The sequence below is a fragment of the Geotrypetes seraphini genome, chromosome 2, assembly GCF_902459505.1.
Source record: "Geotrypetes seraphini chromosome 2, aGeoSer1.1, whole genome shotgun sequence".
In the NCBI taxonomy this organism is placed as follows: domain Eukaryota; kingdom Metazoa; phylum Chordata; class Amphibia; order Gymnophiona; family Dermophiidae; genus Geotrypetes; species Geotrypetes seraphini.
Genome location: NC_047085.1, coordinates 388,630,004 through 388,645,705, shown reverse-complemented (window position 1 = coordinate 388,645,705; position 15,702 = coordinate 388,630,004). Strand labels below are relative to the sequence as shown.

The following is a 15,702-nucleotide window of genomic DNA, read 5'->3' as shown; positions in this document are numbered from 1 at the left end:
TCTATGCGTGTCGGAGCATTTACCTCGCCGGCCCACAGTAGAAACCTCTACCATAGCTTTGTAAAAGCCGGCATCAGTGGCTTACATTCTAAAGGAAATATCAAAAACAAGCAGGTTCAGGGTTAACAAGACAGGACAAGATGGGATTGAAGTGTCAAAATATAATAATAAATAATTTAGAGGGGAGGACGTACTTTTGTGCATCCAGGGATTGATTCCATAATATGCTGAAGGAGCCAGTCAAAAGCATCTTTAAAAAGAAAAGTTTTGAGATCAGTTTAGAATTGATTTATTGAAGACTGTAATCTGATATGGGTGGGTAAGCATAAAATTCTCTTCAAGTATTCACTCTTACAGAAAGGAAAAGCAGTTAATTACCGTAACAGGTGTTATCTGGGGATAGCAGGAAGATAGTCTCACTGATGGGTGATGTCACCAACAAAGCCCCGGTACGAACCACTTCAAAAGTGCATCGCCACTTTAAGTATTTAGAAAGTTCGCGATAGCCCGCCCACAAATACACGAGTACCTTCCCGCCCAATATAGGAATGCGATCTCTCAGTTAAGATAAGCCATATAAGAAGCCAACCTGGGGAGGTGGGTGGGTTGTGAGAATATCTGCTTGCTGTCCCTGGATAATACCTGTTACGGTAAGTATTTGTGTTTATCCCAGGACAAGTAAGCAGCATAACCAGAATGGAATGGTGGGAGAGTTGACCTTTAGAAGAATAAATTTTGTAATATAGATTGGCCAAAGTGCCCCTCCCATCTGGAGAAAGACTCCAGACAATAATGAGAAATGATTTCCTCAATGGGAGTAGATCTAAGGAAAGCAACAGAAGCTGATATAGCTCTAATTTTGTGGGTATGTGACGTGACTCTCCAGTGCCAGTCCAGTCTGGGCATAACAGAACGAGATGCAGGCAGCCAGGCAGTTGGAAATCGTTCTCTTGGAAACAGGATGCCCCAACCTGTTTGGATCAAATGAGACGAAGATTTGGGGAGAAGTACAATGAGGCTTTGTTCCATCGATGTAATAGGCCAAAGCACGTTTACAGTCCAGAGTATGCAAAGTGGTTTCTCCAGCATGAGAATGAGGCTTAGGAAAAAACACTGGCAGAATAAATGACTGATTGAGATAAAACTCTGTGACAACTTTTGGTAGAAACTTTGGATGCATGTATAGAACCACTTTATCATGGTGAAAAACTGTGAAAGGTGGATTTGACACCAATGCTTGTAACTCACTGACCCTCCTGGCCGAGGTGAGAGCAATAAGGAAGACAACTTGAGATGAGCTGTGGCCATTGGTTCAAATGATGGCTTCATCAAACTGGAAAGAACCACATTAAGGTCCCAGACGACAGGCGGAGGCTTGAGAGGTGGTTTAATATTAAAGAGTCCTTTCATGAATCTGGAGACCAGAGGATGAACAGTGAGAGGCTTTCCCTCAACTGGTACATGAAAAGCAGTAATAGCACTGAGATTGTCTCTGACAGACATAGATTTGAGTCCAGAGTCAGACAGATGAAGAAGATAATCCAACACTAAATCTACTGATAAGGAAGTTGGATCATGATGATGAAGAAGACACCAGGAAGAAAACCTAGTCCATTTTTGTTGATAACATTGCTGGGTGGCTGGCTTCCTGGAGGCATCAAGGATATTTATTTCTTCCATTTGTGCGTCACACATACCTATACAAGCTCTAGGCGACATTACAGAGGAAGGGGTTAGAAGAGGGTAGAGAGGACTATGGAGGGCAGGAAGGAGTAGAATATTTCATAGAAATTCCTAACTTTACAGATAGGAGCACCATCTATGTAAATAATATCTAAATGAATTAAAGTAATATGTAAAAAGGAATATGTAAAAAGGAATAGAAGGGAGGAACCATTAAACAATAGAATTCAGTTAATAAAATAAAAATAATAGGGGTTAAAACAATGAAATAAAATTTAAAATAATTCATAAATTGGAAGAAAAAATATGTCGAACAGGCTGAGAAAGATGTAAATCGGATGGATTCAGCACAAGAGAAACCAAGCTGTGAGGTGTAATGACTGCAGGTTGGGATGTAGAAGTGATTCCTGATGCTGAGTAAGCAGAGCAGGAAAAACTGAAAGAGGTATGGGCTCCCTGGAGCTGAGCTGAAGTAGAAGGGAGAACCAATGTTGCCTGGGCCACTGAGGAGCAATGAGAATCATGGTGGCCACCTCTCATTTGAGTTTGAACAAAGTCTTCAACTTGAGAGGAATCTGAGGGAATGGATAGAGAAACCGACCCGTCCAATCCAGGAGAAAGGAATCAGCTTCCAGATGGAGAGGAGAGTAAAGTCTGGAGCAAAATTGGGGCAACTTGTGATTGTGGGGAGCCGCAAACAAGTCTACTTGTGGAGTGCCCCATTAAGCAAATATGGACTGGAGAGCTGCAGAGTTGAGTCCATTCGTGAGGTTGAAGAATTCTGCCAAGGTTGTCTGTGAGGGAATTCTTCTCCCCTTGAATGTAGACAGCCTTTAAGAAAATGTAGCGAGCTGTCGTCCAAGTCCAGATTTTCTGGGCCTCCTGACATAACAGGAGAGAGACCGTACCTCCTTGCTTGTTTATGTAGTACATTGCTACTTGAGTGTCTTTGCTAAGGAGGAGAATTTGAGGGCAGAGAAGATGATAGAAAGCCTTGAGGACATAATACATCGCTCTGAGCTCTAGAAAATTGATGTGAAATTTTGTTCCGTGGGTCTGAAGGTCGTCTATAAGTGCCCCCCAAGCATAAGGAGATGTGTCTGTCGTGAGTACCTTGTGATAAGGGGGTAAGTGAAAAATGAGACCTCTGGATAGATTGGAGGAGGTCATCCACCATTGAAGCGACTGCACTAGAGATGTTATAGATATATGCTGTGAGAGACGATCCATCGCTTGAGACCACTGAGAAGTAAGTGTCCACTGAGAGGTGCGAAGATGAAGCTGTACCAGTGGTGTCACATGCACAGTGGAAGCCTGTGGCCCAGAAGAACCATCACGCATCTCACAGAGATGAATTGAAGAGAGAGCAGTTGTTGACAGAGGTGGATGAGAGCATGCAGTCGATCCAGAGGAAGAAACGTTCTCATGAGAATTTAGGATAGCTCCAATGAACTGAAGACGCTGAGTAGGAATAAGATGTGATTTGGGGAAGTCGAATTTGAATCCTAGAACCTGTAGAAAAGAAATGGTCTGGGATGTTGCTTGGCCCACTTCCTGAGATGAAACAGCCTTGCTTAACCAGTCGTTCAGGTAAGGAAAGACTTGGAGGCCATGTGATTGAAGAGATGCAACCACTACAATCAGGCACTTTGTGACGACTCTGGGAGAAGATGCCAGGCCGAAAGAAAGGACCTTGTACTGGTAATGATGTTGATTTATCTGAAAACGGAGATATTTCCTGGAAGCCAGATGAATTGGAATATGTGTGTAGGCTTCCTTGAGATCCAGGGAGCATAGCCAGTCGTTCTGATCCAGAAGTGGATAAAGCAGGGCAAGGGGTCCCCACAAACTAAGCTTAAAAGCTAAGTGAACATTAATACATCTAATTAACGTAGTGATGGCTGTTTTTCGATAAATGAATAGAAGATATTACTCTCAATATATTTGAAGGATTACAAAAATTTTGAAATTTATATAAATAGCTCTTTTGTGTCTTAGAGCATGATCATTGATTTATGAAGTTGCAATGACTGGAAGATGAACTCTTATTGCAGGGAGGTTTAGTAGCCTTCCCTTCAAATTTCATGTCTCTGAGTATTTTATATATTTAATTGATCACTCTCTATAGACAGTCTTTCTACTGAAGTCAGCTTTTTGTTAATTTGAATTTCCTTCTGACTTCTGTTGCTGATAATTTACATCCCTGATTTATAAGGAAAAGATGGATGTATGACAGAAAGTGAAGGAGAGAAAAACAGCAAATAGATAAGGTGGCCCTGGGTACACAGTAAAGAGCACAAACAGAAGGAAGAGCAGCTAGAGACTGTGAAAAGATGGTTTGCAATCACCAGACAACAAAGGTAGGGGAAATGATTTTATTTTCAATTTAATGATTGAATTGTGTCAGTTTTGAGAATTTACATCTGCTGTCTATATTTTGCACTATTCAGGAAGAAATGCATTTGTTTCTAATTCTTTAGTCTTAGGGTTTCGTTTGTATATATTAGTACTTTAGTTTGTGGTCCCATATTTGCATAGGGGTTAGATGTGTTCGGGTAGGAATGAATGTTAAAAAGCATACAGTGAGTGTGCTTTGTGTAGCTTATTTAGTGGTTAACCATCATGTGTTGTTAATAAGATTATACTGTGTGTATATATGAAAAATGAATCGAAAAATGGTATTACAATCTATTATGGGGGCAGAGTCTGGGGCAGAGATTGTGTGGGGTCTGGCCCGCGATTTAACCTGTATTTTAGATTTCAGCCCCTTAATGTGATTTGACACCCCTGCTCTAGATTATTGATAAATATGTTTAAAAGCAGCAGTCCCAGCACAGATACCTGGGGAACCCCACTATTTTCTATTGAGAATACTGACCATTTGAATCTACTCTCTGATTTCTTCTGTCTTTCAACCAGTTCTTACATAAAAACATAGAAACATGACAGCAGATAAAGGCCAAATGGCCCATCTAGTCTGCCCATCCACAGTAACCTTTATCTCTTTCTCACTCAGAGATCTCACGTGCCTATCCCAGGCCCTCTTGAATTCAGAAACAGTCTCTGTTTCCACCACCTCTTCCGGGAGCTTGTTCCACACATCTACCACCCTTTCTGTAAAAAAAGTATTTCCTCAGATTACTCCGGAACCTATCACCTCTTAACTTCATCCTATGCCCTCTCATTGCAGTTTCCTTTCAAATGAAAGAGACTCGACTCATGCACATTTATTTTACGTAGGTATTTAAATGTCTCTATCATATCTCCCCTCTCCCGCCTTACCTCCAAAGTATACAGATTGAGATCTTTCAATCTGTCCCCATACGCCTTATCACGAAGACCACACATCATTTTAGTAGCCTTCCTCTGGAGTGACTCCATCCTTTTTATATCGTTTTGAAGGTGTGGCCTCCAGAATTGTACACAATATTCTAAATGAGGTCTCACCAGAGTCTTATACAGAGGCATCAATACCTTCTTTTTCCTACTGGCCATACCTTTCCCTATGCAATCTGAGGAATTTCTGAGATATTCCATCACAACCACAATCTTCCACCAGCCTTTTAGATTCCATAACCATGACAATTTTCAGGATATCCACAATGAATATGAACAAGATACATCTCTGCACACAATGAAGACAATACATGCATGTCATACCTCCTTGATCTCTGCTTACATGCCTCAGTGACAGACTTTTGGGTAATCTCCTCAGATGATAGACTTGAGTCATATCTCTTGTTTTGGTCTATTATAACAGTGCTCTGATGATGACTTTATACTGTGCAATCTTTCACAGTGATCTTTTTCATTCCACCTGCATTCTAAATTCTATTACACTTGGTATGGTTTGGCCTCAATCTTGCTAACATTACTGTTTTAACTACATTTACTTTGTACAGTCCTGTAATACTACTAGCTAGTCAGGTTTTCAAGATAGCCCTAATGAATATATATGAGATTGGAGAAGAGCGGATGTGGTCCCTACACACAAAAGTGGTCACAGAGATGAAGCGGGAAACTACAGGCCAATAAGCCTCACTTTGGTTATTGGAAAAATAATGGAAGTGTTGCTGAAAGAAAGGATAGTGAAATTCCTAGAATCAAATGGAAAGGGAATCTGTGGCACTGATAAACTGAGTACTGTATTTAGGCCCTGTAATAAGCAGCTGAAATTAAAAAGACTTGGCTAACTTTCCATTCACATGGTCAAATGAAACTGTGAAATATTTGGGGATTTTAATACACAAAGATCCAGTCCTTGCTCAAGATCTTAATATATCCAAAATCAAAAATTTAGTTCTTAACACTACATCTCGGTGGTCTCCACTATACTTGTCTTGGTGGGGCAGGATAACATCCATCAAAATGACCCTAGCACCTCAAATTAATTACATTCTCTCAATGCTTCCTCTTTTATGCCAGAAATCATTTTTCCATTGGCTAAATAGGAAGCTATCTGAATTTATATTGACCAAGAAAAAACCTCGAATTGCTCTAGCCAAGCTGAAGGCCTCTAAAATTAACGGTGGTCTTAACTTCCCTGATTTCTACCACTATTATATTGCTTCATTAGCTAAATATGGAGCTTACTGGGTTAATGACTCCTTTTCTCAAGACCCTCCTACTTGGTTTGAAATGGAATGTTTTCTATGCAAACCTCTACACATCTCCTGCTTACTAACGATATCAATACCCAGACACTTGAGAAAATATCCTCTTTTCAATTCAACGCAGCATGCTCTCCATCACTTAGATAATATAGCCGAAATCTCAGTTAGTGTTAGCCCACTCATGTCCCTTTGGAATAATCCCAAAATACAAAACCAAGGCAAATCCCTTTCATGGAAACGGTGGCAGCGGGCAGGTATATGGTTTGCTCATCAACTATTTACTCTTAATACGTCAATTCTTTTTGATATACTTTGTTCCACATACCTGCTACCATCCTCTGCTTATTCACAATGGATTTTACTCAGTGAAATGCTGTCTTCAGTGCATATACAATATGACTTTATGGCTTCCAAAAATACTATATACCATTGGTCTTCGTGGTCTCTATCAAAAGGAAAAGCTATATCTTTTTTCTATAATATTCTAAGAGATGAATCCTTTACTTTTTCATATCATGCTATGAAACACTGGGATAATATATTAACCATTCCGCTCTCGGACATTGACTGGGAACTCTTTTGGTCTTCAACAAACCGCCCGCTTTTATCTTCTAGAGTTTCACAGTCAATGCTCTTTGTTATGTGGAATGCAATATGGACTCCATTTCGCATGTGGAAAGCCAAACTAAAACAAGATTCTGTTTGCTGGAACTGTTTGAAAGAGAAGGGAACTCTTGATCATATGTTTCTCCATTGTAATTTGGTCCGCTCTTTTTGGACCCAAGTCTGGAACACCATACAATCTATCACTAACTGCTCGGAAGAGATTTCTATGGACATTATAATCCTTCGATCTCAACATCCCTGTTTCGCGCAATCAAATTGCCCTCCTAAACTCATTGATACCATGATTGTGACTGCTCTCATGCATATTTTAAAAAATTGGAAACTATCTTCGTTATTAAATTATACGTTTTGGTGGAACTCTCTATGTATGTACCATAGATATGAATCATATGCATATGAAAATAGAATTTCGCTCCGAATATCCATGAATATGAAAAATAAAAAATCACCCTGGTCATTCTTAGATTCATATGTACGCTCTACTTTGTAGACACTCCTGTCTTCCCCTACCTTTTCTTCACTTTTTCTCTTTATTTTCTTTCTCTTTTAATTTTTATTCTATTCTATCTCATTTTCTTTTCTCATACAATCTTCACAAATAACTTCATTACTCTGAGCTTTTCTTAATACCACGGTCCTTTATAGTTAATTGCATATTTATAGACCATATATATACAAAATGTTATATGTATTTGAATTGCTCCTTGTACTTTTCCAAAATACTCAATAAAAATTTATTGAACTAAAAAAAAAAAAAAAAAGAAATTAAAAAGAAAAAAAGGTTTGGTTTTACATTTAGGACAGAAAGGAGAGTAATGTGGAACTCTGATATTGGCACAAAGATTACTAGAAGGGGTTCCTGTCTTGTTCTATCGTGTAAGATTTTGTTGAATTATCAACCAAATCTCTTACCCAATAGAATGGGTTAGGATCCCCTACTAGTAATATTTGTGCCATTAAATAAAAAATACAGTATATCAATCATTGTTAGCAAAGTCCTTGTTAATGATGTTAATAAATTCAAAGTAGATTTTCTTTCACTTTGGCAATTTTAAATTCACTCTTCTTTATATTGAATCATAGATATAAAACCAACATAACTGCTTCCTTTTCTGTGTATATGCAGAGGTGAAAATAGGAAATGTCTGTATAATCAGATCTATTTAGGTGCACTAGTTGACAAAAATTAGCAGCTCTGCATTCTTATTTGAAATGCAAAACCAACAGGGTAAAAAAAAAATAAAAATGTATGTTTAGGTTTTCAAGATTTATCTTTCTAAAGCTGTTTTTATTGGATGGAGTCTCTTATGGTTTTAAAACTGCCCTAATTGCATTATTTAAGACAACTGACAGGCTCTGCTTTCCAGTTCATTATGAAAGCACATCAAGGGATTCCATTAGAGAAGCACCTGGTCCAAATTTATTTCACTGGGCACAGAGCAAAATGGGAAGGTGCTTGATGTTCAACCATGATGGTGACATTTTAATGAGATATCCAAGTTCAGAAACGTATAAATGAAGGGTTGAAAGAAATAAGAATAGAAACTGTGACAGTACAAATCAAACATTCATATATCATTTTTAAAACATATACCACCCATATATTTGAAATAAGGCCAAAAGTTCAAAAAAATGTATACAAAACATCAAATCTTTACATTTCAGGTTTAAATTCTCCTTTTCATGCACAAAGAACTGAGCTTGTATTCTAAGCTTAACTCCTAGCAAGTTAATTGATAACATTGCTCTGTAATGTATTGTAGTGCTTTAAAATATTCAATTTGCATTTCTGCAAAATGTAAAGATAGATGTGACTGACAAACTAATTTATTTTCCTGATGATATATTTTATGGATTTTATGCTAATGTTATGGGTATATTTCTCCTATGAAATGTATAAACAAAATGTGAGATAACTCCTCAAAAATTCAGGTCAGAGAAAAAGTCAACTATTTAGGGGAGTTCGGACTAAAGAGGACTGCGAAGAATTGCAAAGGGACTTGAACAAACTAGGGGAATGGACGACGAGATGGCAGATGAAGTTCAACGTTGAGAAATGTAAAGTACTACATGTGGGAAGCAGAAACCCGAGGTACAGCTATACAATGGGAGGGATGTTATTGAAGGAGAGTACCCAAGAAAGGGACTTGAGGGTAATGGTGGACATGACAATGAAGCCGATGGCACAGTGCCCAGCGGCCGCTAAGAGAGCGAATAGAATGCTAGGTATAATCAAGAAGGGTATTACTACCAGAACGAAAGAAGTTATCCTGCCGTTGTATCGGGCGATGGTGCATCCGCATCTGGAGTACTGCGTCCAATATTGGTCGTCGTACCTTAAAAAGGATATGGCGTTACTCGAAAGGGTTCAGAGGAGAGCGACACGTCTGATAAAAGATATGGAAAACCTTTCATACGCTGAGAGATTGGAGAAACTGGGACTCTTTTCCCTGGAGAAGAGGAGACTTAAAGGAGATATGATAGACTTACAAGATCATGAAGGGCATAGAGAGAGTGGAGAGAGACAGATTCTTCAAACTTTCGAAAAATAAAAGAACAAGAGGGCACTCAGAAAAGTTGAAAGGGGACAGATTCAAAACGAATGCTAGGAGATTCTTCTTTACCCAACATGTGGTGGACACCTGGAATGCGCTTCCAAAGGGCGTAATAGGGCAGAGTACGGTACTGGGGTTCAAGAAAGTATTGGACAATTTCCTACTGGAAAAGGGGATAGAGGGGTATAGATAGAGGATTACTGCACAAGTCCTGAACCTGTTGGGCCGCCGTGTGAGCAGACTGCTGGACACGATGGACCTCAGGTCTGACCCAGCGGAGGCACTGCTTATGTTCAATTCTAACCTCTGTTGCATGAAATGCATGTGAAAAAACAGCTAATGCAAAAAAGTGCTTTTAGTTCTTTAACACAACTCTCTTATTCTTGCACTCACTCCAAACATCTTAGAACAATTCTAGAACAGAATTGTCAATTATAAAACAGAATTATCAATTATATAGTACTTGCTTCTCTGGAAACCCAGTGACTAGATCATATTCAGCATTCATCAATTGATAAGGAAAGTATTTAAGGTACCACATAATTCAAAGCCAAATCCAAATACCTACTTTAGCTTCTTGCATGGAATAAAGCAGGGATCTCAAAGTCCCTCCTTGAGAGCCGCAATCCAGTTGGGTTTTCAGGATTTCCCCAATGAATATGCATTGAAAGAAGTGCATGCACATAGATCTCATGCTTATTCATTGGGGAAATCCTGAAAACCCGACTGGATTGCGGCCCTCGAGGAGGGACTTGGAGACCCCTGGAATAAAGGCTCAGACATAAAACACAAATGTCTTACCACTCAGCACCCTAAGGATTTCTCTTCTTAAACACACTCCCTAATTTTTACACAGGTTGGCACTACCCAGAATCCTGGCTTATGCTTTCCCTTCTCAAGGTTGATTTCATAAAATTTCCTACTGCAAGTTGAATCAGGATTCTTGACCTGATCAATGCAAAAAGCCATATGCTTAATGCCATTTATTGCTTCAAGCTTTCAGGCATCAGTCCAACTAAAGCATCATTAGGATTAAAGAGATGTATCTACTATTCAAAAACCTGTTCATAGTGTTCAGACTTACAAAAATGGAATAGTGCAGAGAAAAGATCTATGAACCATGGAAGATGATCTGCACTTCAGACAGTTTATATTGAAAACATGATTAGATCCTTATCTAATATCTCATTAAAGAGAAAGATACCTCTATTGAATAAATAAATCAGATTTTAAAAGACATTTTAATTACTGATTTAAAAGAAAGCTTCAACAATAAGTATTCTTATTTGAAAAAATTATATGAACCCTTCATTCACTATCCCACCAGAAACTTCTGGTCTTTTTACAATTGTGAGTCAAGTTCCGTGTTCCATCTTTAAACTCACAAGTCAGCCTTGACTGGATGTTTGCTGTAGCTGAAGAAGGTAAATGATCTTCAATCAACTTCTTACCTCCCCTGACCTTTCTCCTTTTATCAGTTAAAGAAGTTCCCTTTCCACCTTCACCTTATCTACCTAAACAATTCATTCACTAACAGATGCTCTTCCTACTTTTTTTTTTTAAAACATGTTATTGGTTCTTTTCTTTTATACCATCATTCCATTGTGAACATTAGTTAATCCTCTAGAAATATTCCTTCTGACTGGAGAACTGCTATAATTTTCCCTCACTTGAAAGACCCTATCAAGATTATTCAAGAGCCTTCTATGAAGAACCATATTAAAGGCTTTGCTGAAATCTAAATCATCGATCCAATTCTCTGGTTGTCTAGTCAAATAATTCAATCAGATTTGTTTGGCACAATTTACCTTTAGTAAAACCATGATGCCTTGGATCTGGTAAACGACTGGATTCTAGGAAATTCACTATCCTTTCCTTCAACAACACTTCTATTACTTTTCCAATAACTGAAGTGAGGCTTATCAGACTGTAGTTTCCCACTTTTTCTCCGTCACCACTTTTGTGAAGAGGGACCACGTCCACCCTTCTCCAACCCACAGAGCCTTTCCCATCTCCAAGGATATATTGAACAAATCTTTAAAAGGACCTGCTAGAACTTCTCTGAGCTCCTTCAATATCCTGAGATGGATCTCTTCCGGACCTATGGCTTTGTCCATCTTCAATTTTTCAAGTTATTCATAAAACACTTTCTTCCATGAATGTTGTGGTATCCACTCCGTTCTCATATATACCTTTATCAGTCAATCCCGGTCCTTCTCCAGGATTTTCTTCTGTGAATACAGAAGTATTTGTTTAGCATGTTTGCTTTTCCCTCGTCACTCTCCATGCAGCAGCTCATAGCTTCTTTCAGTCTCACAATTCCATTTTTAGACTTCCTCTTTTCACTAATGTAATTGAAAAAAAAATTTGCTTCCCCTCTTTACATTTCTAGCCATTTACTCTTCCACTTTCTCCAGATTTCTCTCTCTCTCTTAGTTTTTTAGTTTCATCCAATATTCTTTTCTGTGCTCCTCATCTTGAGGTTGTTTTTTTTATTTTTATTTAATGAATGTCAACTCTTTTGCCTTTATTTTCTACGTCACTTATTTGGAGAACCATATCAGTTTCCTTTTTCTCTTGCAAGGGAAATTGAGATGACTTTTCAGATCAAATCTTCAAAGCAGGATGTGTAGACATGCCACACTAGTCTTTAAGTAATTAAATCTAAAAATCTAAATCCAAATATTAAATTAAATTTTAAAACAGCAGTTCAATATATCTGTTGAACCCCGGGAATTTTCAAGAAAGCAATTTCATCTAAAATAGTCATAAGGTAAACTATACAGTATATGTATGTAATTCAATAATTTTTTTGTGTGTTTTAATAAATAGCAGAGTATTGAAATAATCTATTCTGTAGTTCAAGTATGGGACAAGAAAGCTGGATCTCTAAGGGAGAGGAGGGGATAGTAGATGGCATGGTTAGGCAGACTAGATAGGATATATGGTCTTTATCTACCTTCATTTTTCTATGTTTCTATGAAGGGTAAGAAAGAGGGCAAGATTTGAGTGAACACAGGCAAAAAAGTAAAGAAAAAGTTAAGACAGCTGAAGAGGAAAAATCAATACGTTGGAGACAGGCATAAGGAGGGAATGCAATAAGAGGGAAGAGGAGAAAAAAATAGAAAGCAGACACTGGAAAGAAAATTAGTAGAAGATAGACAAAAAGCAGAAAGAGAAACTGGGACCAAGATGATGGAAAAACAAAATGACCAGACAAAAAAAGGTAGAAAAAAATATTGTAATCACAAAATAGAAAATAAAATTAGTCAGATTTTAAATGTGTATCCTGTCAGAGCTGGTGTTAAGACAAGTGTGAACTAGGACCTAAAGGAGAGATGAAAAGTATTTTTTATTTATTTGAGGTTGGAGAGGTTGTAACCCTATACTTCTAAGAATAAAGGGTCCTTTTATTAAGGTGTGCTAACTGATTTAGGGTGCGCTAAATGCCAATAGGAATATAATGGATGCCTTAGCATTTACGGCCTCTTTTACAAAGCCACGCTAGTGGCTGCTCTGCGCTAACGGCCCCGAAGCCCACAGAGAATTAAGGGGCTTCGGGGCTGTTTCCGCGCAACTTTGTAAAAGAGGCCGTTAGTGTGCGCTAATATCACTGTGCAACAGAGATTTTGGGGCATGAATTGTAGTGGGTGTTCTATAGTGATTCTGGATCGCTGAATTCAAAACTGGACCTTAATTTTTCGATATAACCCTCTAATTTTTGGCAAAAGAAAATTATAATACAAAAATTAACATTTTCGCTATATTTTCTAATGCTTGGAGTAAATGTTTATAACAATCTCTGAAATATTAAAAGTTTATCTCAAATTAGATTTTTAAGCTAAAGTATTAATTTTAATGATGTAATAATGTGCTATATCAGGGGTGTATATCAAATCAAGTAAATTGGATCTTATAATGTTTGACTAAATAAAATACAATAAAGCTTATATTGCAATTAGAGTGCTCAGTGTAATATCTCATTCAAAACCAGTAGGTTTATAGAATTAAGATGTATTGTAACTGTATCATTGCACTCACCTGCCTACCAACCCTTCAATAACTTATTAAATCTGAACTGATCAAGTTGACTTATATAGCATTGAAAAAAGTACTTAGCTTGATCCAGATGAAAATAATCAACAGATTGAGTCCATTATCCTAGGATACATCTTCTCAAGATGGAAATAAAGGTGTGTATTATCTTCAATTGTAAGCAGGAGCTGACGTACGTACAATGAGCTATTACATTTTCATGTAGCTGGTCTTCAAACTATAAAAAAGTGAGTCCCCAAAACAATACAAAAAAACTGCTCAAACTCATTTAACAAAAATCACCATGTGATCAAAGTTCCTCATCGTGACAAGATAAAATGTCCAACATTTCCTCAACACCGATCGTGTTTCACCAAAAATTGCATCTTCAGGAGGAAAAAATAACTAAAAATAAACAAATAAAAATATATATAATAATGCAGTTCTCAAAAAAATTTTTAATCTGTTCCGAAATATCTTATAAATTCAAAATGATAAAATACCTTCGGGTCTCCTGATGGAAGGAACACGTCGCCAAAGAATCTCAAAGTGAAGAGCTGAAACAACGTTTTACATATGGACGTATATACAAACGTAGCATGGTCACATGACATCATGAACACATACCATGATTAGTATTTATAATAAGAAACAAGTAAATCTCAATTATCTGATGGTCCATTCTATTTCCTTGTTGAGACCATAAGGAATTACTGTTTTCCAAGTGTAGATTAAACGCTGTTCATGATATAAGAGAGTATGAGAAATATCACCCTATGGGACAACGTTTCCATGACAGAGGATACCCAGAACATTGTATTAAAACTGCTCACAAGAGAGCCAAAAATGCCAATCGTGATTGGCTATTGTTGCCTAACAATAAATCAGGTCAAATTAACTCAAGAATGACCTGTGTTTTACCTTTTTCTAACAAAACTTCTCATATTCAAAAGATTATATATAAACATTGGACCATATTAAGTTATCATTCAGTTTTCTCTGAGGTTCCCATGTTTGCACATAAAAGGAACAAAATTTAGGAGAACATTTCAATAATTATAATAACAATCTTATTGATCAAGATGTTATGAATTCAAGGGGGCATACTTGTTGTGGTAGATGCAAATATTGTTGTTACTCTTTGACCACAGATCATATTGAGATACCCAACATGAATAAACAGTATTATCTACGAGGTTATTCAGACTGTAATACTTCAAGTAATCTACGGAATATTTTGTCCTTGTAACAAAATATACATTGGTCAAACTAAAAGGGCTATAAAATTAAGAATAGCGGAACATCTGAGTAGTATTCGTACCAATAAATCAGAAGCTCCTTTAACTGATCATTGGCATTCCGTTGGCCATTCTTTAAATGATCTTAAGTTCTGTGTAATCAGGCAATTTAAATTTAACAGACAGGGTGATATTTCTCATACTCTTTTATATCATGAACAGCGTTTAATCTACACTTGGAAAACAGTAATTCCTTATGGTCTCAACAAGGAAATAGAATGGACCATCAGATAATTGAGATTTACTTGTTTCTTATTATAAATACTAATCATGGTATGTGTTCATGACGTCAGATGTCATGTGACCACGCTACGTTTGTATATACGTCCATACATAAAACGTTGTTTCAGCTCTTCACTTTGAGATTCTTTGGCGACGTGTTCCTTCCATCAGGAGACCCGAAGGTATTTTATCATTTTGAATTTATAAGATATTTCGGAACTGATTAAAAATTTTTTTGAGAACTGCATTATTATATATATTTTTATTTGTTTATTTTTAGTTATTTTTTCCTCCTGAAGATGCAATTTTTGGTGAAACACGCTCGGTGTTGAGGAAATGTTGGACATTTTATCTTGTCACGATGAGGAACTTTGATCACATGGTGATTTTTGTTAAATGAGTTTGAGCAGTTTTTTTGTATTGTTTTGGGGACTCACTTTTTTATAGTTTGAAGACCAGCTACATGAAAATGTAATAGCTCATTGTATGTACGTCAGCTCCTGCTTACAATTGAAGATAATACACACCTTTATTTCCATCTTGAGAAGATGTATCCTAGGATAATGGACTCAATCTGTTGATTATTTTCATCTGGATCAAGCTAAGTACTTTTTTCAATGCTATATAAGTCAACTTGATCAGTTCAGATTTAATAAGTTATTGAAGGGT

The 15,702-nt window shown here is 37.3% G+C and overlaps 1 protein-coding gene across 1 annotated transcript in view; it reads right to left on the bottom strand.

Annotated features, from left to right (window-relative positions):
• Positions 1-15,702, bottom strand: part of JAZF1 (JAZF zinc finger 1) — a 388,932-nt gene that overhangs the window by 261,625 nt on the left and 111,605 nt on the right. The window lies entirely within an intron of this gene.